The sequence below is a fragment of the Mobula hypostoma genome, chromosome X2, assembly GCF_963921235.1.
Source record: "Mobula hypostoma chromosome X2, sMobHyp1.1, whole genome shotgun sequence".
NCBI lineage: Eukaryota > Metazoa > Chordata > Chondrichthyes > Myliobatiformes > Myliobatidae > Mobula > Mobula hypostoma.
Window position 1 is genome coordinate 5,966,152 of NC_086129.1, and position 14,688 is coordinate 5,980,839.

Below are 14,688 nucleotides of genomic sequence, written 5' to 3' on the forward strand. Positions count from 1 at the left end.
GTGGAGCTGAGCGGGACAGGCAGCATCTGTGGAGAGCAATGTACAATAGACTTTCCGGGTCGAGATCCTTCATCTGGACTGTCTCAACCCGAAATGCCTGACCCGATGAGTAATTCCAGCAGCTCGTTTTTATTTTTTTTTTCTCCAGATCTAAAGAGAGTAAGACTTTGGTGCAAAACGGTGGCAAATATTGAAAGCAACTATTAAATTGGTTCATGCCATGAAACTGGGGATGAGGAGACGATATTGTTCTGTGAGGAGACAGATGCAGTGGTGATGACTAACCTGTGGCTGCAGGAAAAAAAACACAGGACCGGACATTCTACATCACAGGGAGCCAAACAGTATTTTTTCGGTGACGTCCTGATCTCAACAGCCCTTCGTGTGAGAAACTTCGTGACTTAACGCATGACCATCCGGCTCCAATGGAAGGCCCGGTCTCCCTCACTCAGCCCAGAAGATGAATATCATTATGTTAACTAATGCCCATACAGATATTCAAAAGGATAAACCTTACAATCCCTTCACCCAATGAATTTACATTCGTTGTTAGTGGGGTATTAAATGCCATTTTACATTCGTTGAAACCGATAGGACTGTTGTCGCTCATGTGGCCCCCTGGGGTGGTCTACTGCAACAATAATTGAGAATCTTCCTCAGCCAACCCGGCCCCTCCCTGTCCAGTGGCAGAGGAACCCTAGAGTTCAATGGTGTCCCTGCAGCCTAGAATGTGCCAGTCGGCAGAATTCCTGTACGACAGGGGTTCCCAGCATTTTTATGCCATGAATCAATGTCACTAACCGTGGATCCCAGGGTGGGAACACCTGCTCTACGGACATCTCGCTGTGATGTCAGACCAACACTTTTCGGAGTCTTTCACCGAGTTGACGATCTTCCAGCAGAGACAAAGATACAATATATACTTGGTTTTATTGTCCCAGGATTGAAATATCACAGACTAGGTGGCATGCATTTACGCTGAGAGGGGTTAAGTTTTAAGGAGATGGCAGGGTAGGGTTTTGTTGACACATTGTGGTGGGTTCATGAAATGCCCTTCCAGTGGTGATACTCAAGGCAAATACGACAGAGGATATCAAGTGGCTCTTGAATAGGTATATGAATGTGCAAGGAGTGCACAAGTGGGGATATTACTGGCAGATTATATTAGTTAGGTGGGGCATTAAATGATAAATTAACGACATGTTTCTGGACTGCATTGTTCAGTGCTCGATGTTCATCAGAATGTTGTTCCACCCTTGGACTGGATACAGCAAATCTGGCTGATTATATTAGTTCCTGTGAATCCTTCGTCACCCTTTTAGCAATAAATCAAACCTACAATTATTTCTTGACAGTTCCAGGTAAATTTATTATCAACACGTGCATACATTACCACATACTTCATGAAGAATCAATTTCTTGCTGCTGTTTAGAAGAAAAAAAACACAACAGCATTTATTAAAAACGACTTCAAAGACAGAGGAACAACTAATGTGTAGGGAAAATAAAGGGTGCAGATAAAAAATGATGATGATATTGAGTTGTGGACTCCTTGAAAGTGAGTCTGTAGTTTGTGGAATCAGTTGAGATTTGTTGGTGAATTAGGTTCAGGAGCCTGATGGTTGTAGGGTAATAACTGTTCCTGAACAAAAGGGTCCAGTATCTCTTTCCCACATGTAATGGTGAGGAGACAGCATATCCGGAATGCCGGGCGTCCTTCATGATAGATGCTGCCCCCTTGTGGCAGAGGTCCATGTGAATGTGTTTAATGGTGTTTGCCTGTGATGGACTGGGCTGTATCCACCACATTCTCTACATTTTCTCTTCACCAGGTTATTTAAGTAAACATGACAGGAGGTCGCCCAGGAATACCATAATGTGGAGCAAATTGAGGAATCAGATGTGCAGAGGGAGTTGGGAGTTGATTAAAAGTCTGAAAGTCTAAAATCGCAAATGTCACTTTACTCTTCAGGAAGAGAAGGAGTCGGTAGCTTGAGCTGAGTGGTTGGAAGATATTGGAGTCGATTAGTAAGGATGAGGTTTCGGGGTACTTGGAGCACCATTAGAAAATGGCACAAAGAACTGCTCAGTTTCCTTAAGGGAAAACCTCCCCTGACTAGTCTGTTGGAATTTGTTGAGGAAGCAACAAGCAAGATGGACAAAGTAGTATCGGTGGGTGTTTTGAACTTCGATTTTCAGAAGGTCTGACAAGGTGAGGTTGCTAAAGAAGATAAGAGTGCAGGTATTACAGGAATGAAACTAGCATGGACAAAGCATTGGCTGATTGGCAGCAAAGAGTGGGAATAAAGGCAGCTTTTCCTGGTTGTCTGCAGTGACCAGTGGTATTCCTCAGGGATCAGGGTTGGTCCACTACTGTTCCGTGTTGTATCAATGATATGAATGATGGATTTAATGCCTCGGTGGCAATGTTTGTGGAGAACACGAAGGTAGGTGGAGGGGCAGGTAGTGCTGAGGAAGCAGGGGAGCTACAGAAGGAATTGGATAGATTAGAAGTATGTGCAAAGCACTGGCACATGGAATACAGTGTCAGAAGCACATGACCATGCATTTTGGGAGAAGAAGTAATAGTGTAGACGATTTTTCTCGTCAGTGACAAAATTTTAAATTCCATGTTGAAAAAGGGACCTGTGTGGCCTCAGGCAGGATTCGCTAAAGGTGAACTTGCAGTTTCGGTCATGGTGAGGAAGGCCAATGCTTTGTGAGCAGTCATTTCAAGAGGACTAAAATTTAAAAGCAAGTTTGTACTTTTGAGGACTTTTACACACTGGTGATGCCTCACTTGGAGTATTGTAAGTTGTTTTGGTCTCATCATATAGGGAAGGATGTGTTGACATTCGGGGCGGGGGGTTAAAAAGAGTTTCACAAAACTGATTCGCACATGAAAGGCAAATATGAAGAGCTCCTGAAGGCACCGGAACAGTGTTAACTGGAATTTGAAAAACAAGGAGGAGCTAATTAAATGCTATTCAATAATAAAACGCCTAAAGTGGATGTAGAGAGGATGCTTGTAGTGTGGCAGCCTGTGACCAGAGGAGACAGCCTCAGAATAGAGGGACATTCCTTTGCAATGGACATGCATAGGACTTTCTTTACCAAGTGTGTGGTGAATCTATGGAATCCATTCCTGTGGCGGCCTCGTGATTGGGTGTATTTAATTAAACGTGTGAAGAAGTATAGGAGAGGAGAGTGGACCGTGGGAGAACAGGAAGGTGGAGGGATAACAGAGGAAGGCGATGGAGATGTGAACACAAAACAGGAAGTCTCCAAAGTGGGGATGTTTAAATTTTGTTTATGAACACACAGAGTTGTGTAGGCCCTTTAGGCTCCGTGAGCTGAGCCTCCCAGCGAACCCCCAATTTAATCCGAGCCTAATCATGCGACAATTTACAATGGCCAAATATCCATAAGTAGGGCGAGATCTGGACTTTCTGTTCATCTACCTGGATGACATACTTATCGCCAGCCGCTCCGGTCAGGAACATACAGCACATCTACACCTGCTCTGCCGCCGCCTCGGCGACTGTGGCCTGGCTATCAACCGCGCCAAGTGCCAGTTCGGCCTATCCGCCATCGACTACTTGGAACACAGGATCGACCGCTATGGACCTGTTCCTCTGCCGGCGAAAGTTGAGGCCATCCGCTAATTCGTCAGGCCCAGCACTGTAAAAGGTCTGCAGGAGTTTGTTGGGATGGTTAACTTTTACCACCGTTTCCTGCCCTCAGCGGCCCGGATCATGCGGCCCCTTTTTGGCTTGATGTCCGGAAAGGACAAAGAGGTCACCTGGACAGAGGAGGCGAAGGCGGCTTTCGAACAAGCCAAGAACGCGCTAGCAAAGCCAGGCTCCTGGTCCACCCCCGGGTCGACGTCCCCATTCCCCTCACTGTGGATGCCTCGGACGTGGCAGTTGGCGACGTGTTCGAGCAGCTCATCGAAGGCCAGTGGAAGCCGCTCGCCATTTTCAGCCGGCACCTACGACCCCCGGAACTTAAGTACAGCGCTTTCGACAGGGAACTGCTGGCCCTGTACCTTGCCATTCTGCACCTCAGGTACTTCCTGGAGGGGAGAGAGTTCACGGTCTTCACAGACCACAGGCCCCTCACTTCCGCGTTTGCCAAGGTGTCGGATCCGTGGTCGGGCCGCCAACAGCGCCACCTGTCGTACATCTCGGAGTTTACCACCACGATCAAGCTCATCTCCGGGAAGAACAACGTGGAGGCAGACGCGCTGTCACGAACCTCCGTCCAATCGGTGTGCTCTCTGTCTCCGGGGGTGGATTATGCGGCGTCAGCTGAGGTGTAAAGGCTGGACGGAGAGATGCCGGCGTACCGAACCGCAGTCTCAGGACTCCGCCCCAAAGACATACCCATTGGGCCCGAAGGTAATGAGTTCCTTTGCGATGTGTCCACCGGGCAACCTCGGCCCATTGTCCCGACCGCTTGGAGGCGCCGCGTTTTTGACACCTTGCACGGTTTAGCTCACCCTTCCACCCGGGCGACCATCCGGCTGATCATAGACAGGTTTGTGTGGCACGGCCCACGAAAGCAGGTCGGGCACTGGGCCAGGACATTCACGCACTGTCAAACATCCAAAATCCAGAGGCACATGAGGGCTCCACCTCAACCCTTCCAGCCGACAGGTAGGAGGTTCCAACATGTCCAGGTGGACATCGCGGGCCCACTGCCGGATTCGGGAGGAGCGAGATACCTGTTCACCATGGTGGACAGGTTCACGAGGTGGCCGGAAGCTGTCCCACTCGCAGACACGGCCACGGAGACATGCGCCAGAGCCCTGATTACCATCTGGGTGGCACGGTTCGGACTCCCAGCCCACGTCACTTCAGACAGGGGTGCGCAGTTCACATCGGCTTTGTGGTCTGCGCTGGCACATCTCCTCGGAACCCAGCTCCACCGAACGACTGCTTAACACCCGCAGTCTGACGGCCTGGTGGAACGTTTCCACAGGCACTTGAAGTCGGCCCTGATGGCACGCCTCCGAGGGCCAGACTGGGTGGACGGACACCCCTGGGTGCTGCTTGGTATCCGCACGGCACCCAGGGAGGACCTAGCCGCATCATCGGCTGAACTGGTTTACGGTGCCCCGCTCACAGTTCCCGGTGAGCTTGTGCCGTCACCCCGTGACCCGGAGGACACACCTGCTGGGGTCCACCTGCTGAGATCTCCCAGCGGCCACCCATTTAAATTCTCCATCCCATTCCCATTCCGATATATCCATCCACGGCCACCTCCACTGCCGTGATGACGTCACGCTTGGGTTGGAGGAACGACACCCGAGGGAGGCGATGGGCGTGCAAGGAGATAAGGTGAGAGCGGGAAAAGGGGACTGGAAATGGTGAAGCAGGTGGGTGGGGGCATTAACGGAGGTTCGCGAAATCGAGTTGAAGGCCACCCAAACGGAATATAAGGTGCCGTTCCTCGCTGAAAACCTTGCTAATGTCCATGTAGACAACGTCCACTCCCTTGACTTTCCCAGTCAGTCCATGTCCTCCTCTACTGCAGTGATGAGACCACATTCAGGCCGGAGGAACAGCACCTTCAATCCCGTCTCGGTAGCTTCCAATCTGACGGCATGACGATAGACATTTCGAACTTCTGGTCATTGCTATCCGCTCATCTTCACCATTCCCTACTCCCATTTCATGTTGTCTCCACTCCTGCTCATCAGCCCCCTTTGGTGCTCCTCACCCTTTCCGTTCTTCCGTGGCCGTTCTTCTGTCCTCCTGTATCAGATTCCCACTGCTCCAGCTATTTATCTCTGTCATCGATCTACTGACCAGATTTTACCCTCACGCTGTCTCTGTTCCTGTTTCACCTATTACCGACCATCTTGTACATCTTCCTTCACCCCTCACCCCTACCCCGCCGCCACACCTTCTCACTCTGCTTCTCATCTTTCCTGTCAGTCCTGGTGAAGGGTCTCGGCCCACAACCCGACTGTTGATTCTTTCCCACTATTCGGGACATTTGCAAAGACAGGCGTGTAAGCATGCTCCGAAAGATCACTGGGGATCCGAGTGACCCCAGACATAGTCTGTTCCAGCTGCTGGCATCCGGGAAGCTGTACCGCAGCATAAACGCCAGGACCAACAGGCTCGGGTGCAGCTTCATCAGACTGACTAGTTCACTCCGATACGATTGTATTTCTATGTTACATTGACTGTTCAGTTGTACCTACTACTTATTATAAATTACTATAAATTGCACATTGCACTTTTTGACTGAGATGCAATCTAAATATGTTTACTCGTCATGTGTGTGAGGGATGGAAGTAATAGAGTCAATTTAGTTCAATGTCCCACTGAGGCAGGGAAATGACGGCAGGGTAAAAGAACTATGGTGTTCAAAGGACGGGGGAAATCTCGTTAAGAGGAAAAGAAAAGCTGATGAGAGTTTCAACAATTTCGGTGCTGTTAGAACTCTAGAAAATCACAAGGGTGCCAGGAAGGAGTTTAGGAATGAAATTAGGAGAGCTAGAGAAGGCCATGAGAAGGTCTTGGCGGGCAGGGTAAAAGAAATCCGGAAGGCATTCTACAAGTATGTTAAGAGCAAGATGATGAGCCGTGTGAGAATAGGACGACTCTGGTGCGATATTGGAATAGTGTACATATTTTCGAAGCAGGTAACGGAGGCAGATACACTAGTGCAATTTAAGAGACTACTAGACAGGTATATGGAGGAATTTAAGGTGGGGGTTATATGGAGGGCAGGGTTTGAGGGTCGACACAACATTGTGGGCCGAAGGGCCTGTACTGTGCTGTAATCTTCCATGTTCTGTGTTAATTCACCAGTGAAAGGAACCTTGGCATTTGCGATGAGTTACAGTCGATTGAAAGGTTTGAGTGTGTAGACATGAAGAAAGAGGACGTGCTGGAGCTTTTACCGAGCTTTAAGTTAGTTATGTCGCCGGGAGCGGACGTGATCTACCACGGGTAACCGTGGGGATTGAGGGCGCAGATTGCTGAGTCTCTGGCGATGATGCTTCCATCATCAATAGGGAAGAGAGAAGTACCACCGGATTGGAAAGTTGCAAAAGTTGTTCCACTGTCCAGTAAAGGGAGTAGACAGTAGAGACAACGCAGGAAATTGTAAACCAGTCTTACTTCGGTGATGGGAAATTTGTTGGAGAAGCTCCCGAGGTGCATGATTTATGATCATTTCAAGGGACATAATCCAATTTGGGATAGTCGGCTTGTCTTTGTCAAGGGCAGGTTGTGCCTTACGAGCCTGATTAAATTCTTTGAGAATGTAACAAAGCACACTAATGATTATAGAGCAATGGATGTGGTGGAAATAGATTTCAGTGAGAAATTTGCTAAGTTTCTCCATGCAAGGCCGTTCGGAAAGTATGAAGACATGGGATCCAAGGAGACCCTGCTTTGTGGATCAAGAATTGCTTCCTCACAGACGGCAATTGGTGGTTGTAGCAACACTCAGCAGAGTTCCTCCAGCGTGTTGTGAGTGTTGTGTTGACCCCAGCATCTGCAGAATATTTTGTGCTTATAAGGGGTGTTTGTAAATGGTTCGTATTCTGCATGCAAGGCGTGAACAGAACTGTTCTGCAGATATCTGGTCTGGAACCCTTTCTGTTTGTGATTTTTATAAATGACCTGGATGAGGAAGTAGAACGGTGGGTTAGTAATTTTCCCGATGACGCAAAAGCTCGGAGTGTTGTGGATAGTCTGGAGGGATATCAACAGGATATCGATAGGATACAGAACTAAGCTGAGAATTGTCAGAGTGAGTCCAAGCCAGATAAGTATGAAGTGGTACATTTTGGAAGGTCAAATTTGAAGATAGAATATAATATTAATGGTAAGACTATAGGCAGTGAGGAGGACCAGCAAGAGATTTGAGTCTGACTCCTCAGGACACGTAAACCTGCTGCGCAGTTGGACAGTGCGTTCTGAAGGCACAATGTGTGTTGGAATTCATCAGTCGTGGGACAGAGTTGAGAGCTGTGAGGTAACGTTACAGCTGTATAACGCCTTAGTTAGACCCCATTGGAGTACTGTGTTGAATTCTGATTACCTCCCTACAGGAGAAATGTGAATACTCTACAAGGATGAGAGGCATTGATCGTGTGGAGGGCCGGGGGCTTGTCTCCCAGGGCTGAAATGGCGAACATCTGGCGTTTGAAGGTGCTCGGAAGTGGTGCAAGTGTCAGGGGTAAGTTTTTCACACCGAGAGCGGTGGGTGCGTGGAATGCACGGCCGGCTGCGATGGTGGAAGTGGATACAATACGGACTTTTATGAGACTATTAGATAGGTACAACGAGCTTAGAAAGATAGAGGGCTATGGGGTGGGCAAATTCTAGGCAGATTATAGATTAAGTTGCATGGCCGACACAAAATGTTGTGCCGAAGATGGTATAATCTGCTGTGGATTTCTACGCTCTATGTTGATCATCCTTTAACTGCATCTTGACAGCGGGGCCTCTGTTGCTCCCCCTGCCGTTTTCACCGATCAACTTGTGTTACTCTCACACTTCCACACCCCTCCCCCGACCCCCACCACATTTTAAATATACTCATTATCTTTATTCTCTCCAGTCCCACTGTAGGATGTCATCCAGAACGCCGACTGTAGTTTTTTCCATAGATGCAGCCCGGCCTGCTGAATTCCTGCAGCATTTCATGTGTGTTGCTTGGATTTTCAGCATCTGCAGATTTTCTTTCTTGTGTTCGAGAGGTACGGAGGAATTTCTTTAGCCAGAGAGTGGTGAATCTGTGGTATGCTCTGCCACAGACTGCGGTGGAGGACAAGTCTGTTGGTATATTTAAAGCGGAAGTTGTTCTTTTCCTGGTCGGTCAGGAAATTGCGAGAAGGCAGGTGTATGGGTTTGAGTGGGATCCGGGATGATAGAATGATGGGAAGGTGCAGCAGCCTCGGTGAGTTGAATGGCCGAATGATCGATGCTGATCAGCCCCACTGTCAAGGTGAATCTCCTGTGCAGTGTCCCAGCATAAAACATCCTTTGTGTAGAACGCTGAGAGAGCAACGCAACTGTTCAAGAAACCTGGCAGGCCGGGCGGCATCTATTGAGAGGAATGGCGTCGCCATTTCAGACTGAACGATATCCTCACAGAGGTGACACGAGTCCTTCGTCCAAACATTTCCATGCCGTAGGGAATCCATTTAGTCTAGTCCCATCTGCCTGACTTGGACCCAGCCCATCTTGGACAGGAATTAAACTGAGTTTACATCTTAGTCGCTTGGTCACATGGGGCTGAAGGGTTTTCCCCTGCTCTAAGTCGATAACTAAACGTTTCCTGTATTGAACTTTCCCAATCTGTATTTTAATATTTTTTTGTAAGTACAGAACCACGAAATGGGTAGTGGTACAGCGTAGTAAGCTGGACACTTGCCCATGGCTAAGCTAGAGAAAATACTATTTTATTATTTAAGAAGGGGAGTGGATAATCCTGGAAAATGTAGACTGCTGAGTCTCATGTCATGTGTTGGGAAGTTACTGGAGCGAATTCTCAGGATAGAATGTCGAGCTATCCAACACCACACCCGTAAGTAGACCGTCTGTCTTCTTCTGATCTGTGACGGCTATTTTTTTCTGTTCTAGTGCCAATGAAGCGCACCTGGATTATAGCCTTCCATACCTCTCCCATTCATGTAGATATCCAAGTGTCTTTGAAATGTTGCAAAAAGAACCTTAATCCAGCATTTCCTCTGCCAATTTATTGCACACTCACACTGCCTGTGAGTGAAGAAGTTCCCTTTCATTTCCCCATTAAATATTTCACCTTTTATTGTTAACGCCTGACTTCTTGTCCGAGTCTCACCCTACCTGAGGGGGAAAAGACAGTTTAAGGGATATTAAACCTGTTGAATCTTTCTTTCTAACTCAAATCCTCAAATCCTGGGAACATCATTATAAATTTAATCTGTAATCTTTCAAGCCTCTTGACATCTTTCCTGTAGACAGGTGACCCTCCGTTCGAGGGTCTCGGCCTGAAACGTCGACTGCGCCTCTTCCTATAGATGCTGCTTGGCCTGCTGCGTTCACCAGCAACTTTGATGTATGTTGCGTGTACTCATTACTTCGGTTTGTGAAGACCAATGTCCCAAAAGCTCTTTTCATGACCTTACCGAGGAGTTATGGCCCAGATTCACCTGTTCTCCGCAAAACACAAATCTTTACCATACACTGTGTCAGTCCTGCCCTGGTTGGGACTCAAAAATGCAACACCCCCGACTCGCCTACATTACATCTGAAAACATATTCCCCCTCCCACCTTCTCCTCAGTCGCTGCTGCATCTGGTACCCTCTCCTTCCCCTTTTCCCCTCCCATCCCCTATCGTTTGCGCCATTCCCTCACTACCCTGCTCCCCTTCCTGTCTCCGTCACCCTCTCACTCACCTGTGCACATCCTCCATATACAGCTCCACTCCCTCCTTTACCCCCTCCCATCTCCATCACCCCCACTCCTCCCCATCTCCGTCAGCCCCTTTCTCCACTACCTTCCTCTCCATCTGTCACTCCTCACTCCGCTACGCCCCTCCCATCTCCATCACCCCCACCCTGCTGACAATTCTCCTCATTTCCATCACCCTGCCTCCTCAATGATCTTCCCTGTATTTGACCTAGTGTTCTCCAATCCACTGCGTTTTATAGCTGTTCCTAAAATTAAGCTGGTTCAGGAGTCGGGAGGTCACATCCAGTTGTACAGGACGTCGTTGAGTCCGCACTGAGAGCACGGTGTTTAGTTTCGGTCGCCCTGCAGGAAGAAGGACGCCATTGAGTTGGACAGAAATCAGAGGGTGATTTGCGATGCATATCTGGGATACGATGGACAGAGTTACCGAGAGACAGGTTGAATCGAATAGAATTGACTTTATTTCTTACATCCTTCACATATATGAGAAATAATAATCTTTATGTTACGTTTCCATCTAAATGTGCAATGTTCAATCATAGTGATTTATAATAATTTATAATAAATAGAACAATGTAATATAAGGTACACACAAATCAGCGTGAGTTCATCAGTCCGATGGCCTGGTTAAAGAAGCTGTCCCGGAGCCTGTTGGTCTGGGAATATATGCTGTGCTACCGCTTCACAGATGAGAGCAGCTGGAATAGATAGTCATTGGGATGGTTTGGGTCCCCAGTGCTCCTACAGCCCTTTTCACACACCACTCCTTGTAAATGTCCTGAATATTGGGAAGCTCACAATATTTCCCGGGGGAAATTGGGTTTTCGTTACAGTTGCACCATAAATAATAAATAGTAATAGAACCATAAATAGTTAAATAGTAATATGTAAATTATGCCAGTAAATTATGAAATAAGTCCAGGACCAGCCTATTGGCTCAGGGTGTCTAACCCTCCAAGGGAGGAGTTGTAAAGTTTGATGGCCACAGGCAGGAATGACTTCCTATGATGCTCTGTGCTGCATCTCGGTGGAATGAGTCTCTGGCTGAATGTATTCCTGTGCTCACCCAGTACATTATGTAGTGGAGGGGAGACATTGTCCAGGATAGCATGCAACTTAGACACCATCCTCTTTTCAGACACCACCGTCAGAGAGTCCAGTTCCATCCCCACAACATCACTGGCCTTACGAGTGAGTTTGCTGATTCTGTTGGTGTCTGCCACCCCCAGCCTGCTGCCCCAGTACACAACAGCAAACATGATAGCACTGGCCACCACCGACTCGTAGAACATCTTCAGCATCGTCCGGCAGATGTTAAAGGACCTCAGTCTCCACAGGAAATAGAGACGGCTCTGACCCTTCTTGTAGACAGCCTCAGTGTTCTTTGATCAGTCCAGTTAAATTTCAATTCGTATGCCCAGGTATTTGTAATCCTCCACCATGTCCACACTGACCCCCTAGATGGAAACAGGGGTCACCAGTACCTTAGCTCTCCTCAGGTCTACCACCAGCTCCTGAGTCTTTTTTCACATTAAGCTGCAGATAAATCTGCTCACACCATGTGACAAAGTTTCCTACCATAGCCCTGTACTCAGCCTCATCTCCCTTGCTGATGCATCCAACTATGGCAGAGTCATCAGAAAACTTCTGAAAATGACAAGACTCTGTGCAGTAGTTGAAGTCCAAGGTGTAAATGGTGAAGAGAAATGGAGACAAGACAGTTCCCTGTGGAACCCCAGTGCTGCTGATCACTCTGTCGGACACACAGTGTTGCAAGCACACGTACTATGGTCTGCCAGTCAGGTAATCAAGAATCCATGATACCAGGGAATCATCCACCTGCATTGTTGTCAGCTTCTCCCCCAGCACAGCAGGGCGGATGGTAAGAACGCACTGGAGAAGTCAAAAAACATGACCCTCACAGTGCTCGCTGGCTTGTCCAGGTGGGCGTAGACACGATTCAGCAGGTAGACGATGGTATCCTCAACTCCTAGTCGGGGCTGGTAGGCGAACTAGAGGGGATCTCTGCAATTAAAGGGGGTGCAGTTCCCATACCAGGCAGTGATGCAGCCAGTCCGGATGCTTTCCACTGTGCCCCTGTAGAAAGGTCTTGGGATTTGAGTGGCCACACCAAACTTCCCCAACCGTCTGAAGTGAAAGGGGCCCTGTTTTGTGTAAAGACCATGTGAGGTCCTCGGTGACGTGGATGCCGAGGAACTTGAAGGTGTTTATCCTCTCAACCCCAGATCCATTACTCTTCATAGGGGTTATCCCATCTCCATTCCTCCTTGTAGTCCACAAACAGCTCCTCTGTTTTTGCGGCATTGAGAGAGAGCTCGTGTTCTGGAGAGCGCTGTGGCAGAGAGATGAATTCTTCCTTGTAGGCCATCTCGTTACTGTTTGAGAAAAGGACAATCAATGTAGTGTCGTCGGTAAATTTAATTATCAGATTAGAGCTGAGGGTGGCGACACAGTCATGGGTGACAGGGAGTAAAGGAAAGGACTTCGTACACAGCCCCGAGGTGCTCCTGTATTGACAGTCAGAGGGATGGCGGTGAGGGAGCGCACTCTCGCTACCTGCCGGCGATCTGACAGGAAGTCCAGAATCCAGCCGGACAAGGCAGGGTCAAGGCCGAGGTCTGTGAGCTTCTTGTCGAGTCTTGATGGAAATACGGTGTTGAATGCTGAACTGTAGTCCCGGAACAGCATTCTCACATGCGCACCCTTCTTCCGCAGATGTGTAAGGACGGTGGGTAGAGCAGTGGCTATTGCGCCATCTACCGATCGGCTGAGTCTGCAGGCGAATTGCAGGGGGTTCAGTTTGGGTGGTCGCAAGCTGCAGATGTAATCCTTGACCAGCCTCTGCAAGCATTTGCTTGTTATTGTGGTCATTGCGAGCGAACTCCAGTCGTTCAGGGATGTTACCCTGGTTCTTTTTTAGTAGAGGGACAATAGTGGATAATTTGAAGCAGGAGGGGGAGATTAAAAATATAAGTAAACACATCTGCCAGTTGTGCTGCTCACTGCTTAATCACTCGCCTTCGGACGCCGTCCGGTCCCACAGCCTTGCGGCTGTCTACGCGTTGGAAACATCTGCGCACCTCAGACTCAGTGACGGTCAGGTTGCAGGTTACAGCGGTGGCTTTCCTCGGAGGCTCAGAGGCAGCGACATTGAACAGAGTGTGAGAGCGACCGAGTTCATCTGGGAGAGAGGTCGCGATGATGGCGGCACCACAACGTCTGGCTTTGAAGTCTGCGACGGAACGCAGCCCTCGCCACAAGTAACGTGTGCTATTCGTTGTGAATCTCGACTCAGTCTTCTCCCTATATTGCCCTTTCGCAGCCCTGAGAGCTTTGTGCAGAATCATCGCTGCCTTTCGTGAGCTCCAGTGGATATCCAGCGATGTAGGCTCGATGTCGCGCTGTAAGTGCTGCCCGCACGGAACCATTGCTCCGTGCACGGGTACCTGGGCTGTTTAAATCGGTAAATGCAGATGATGGGGTTTCATGGCTTAGAGTTTTACGGGTTCGTGCAAACATACTGTATATTGGATGCAATTAGCAATGAACATTTTTGAACTTTAGGCAAATATACGAGCTTTTAAGATTTCAGTAGCTAGTGAACAAGTTATCTGCTTTATAAATAAGATTAATAGATCTGTAGTAGATTTGAAATTATACGGTCAAGGCGTGTGAATGGTAAGATTGCCAGGCATGTGGATAAATAATAAGCCGACATGGACGCTCCTTATCAGAAAATAACTCATAAAGATAAATGAGCAATAAATATTCTCAGTCATCTATGTGTGTATTCTGGGGTGCTACATGAAAATCATTATTGACCATTTTCAAATGCTTAAATGTACATTTTCCTGATTGTTGTTGTGTCGCGTATGGATCAGCTTCATCTTCTCCTTTAAAATGTTAGAGTGGGAGACAAGCACAGGCTTTAAGATTGTGTTGTGGCGCAGTAACGTCTTCCCCTGCTTCAGCGTTACTGGGTGAAATGGGACAACTACAATTACGGAGATTTCAGTTGACGCTAACATACTTGACGGGACAATTAAATGATCACCCTGTTGAAGTTGTGCTGAACGACAATCGGCAACATCACACGAAGAGTGTTTTCAGCTTCAGATGGCTGGGATCTTATCACGCTAGGAAGATGGGATTGTTAAACAATGCAATATGCCCCATTATGGAGGTAATTTGTCCATGTAAAGCTGGAATTTGTTCAGATTCATTTTAGGATTTGATGTG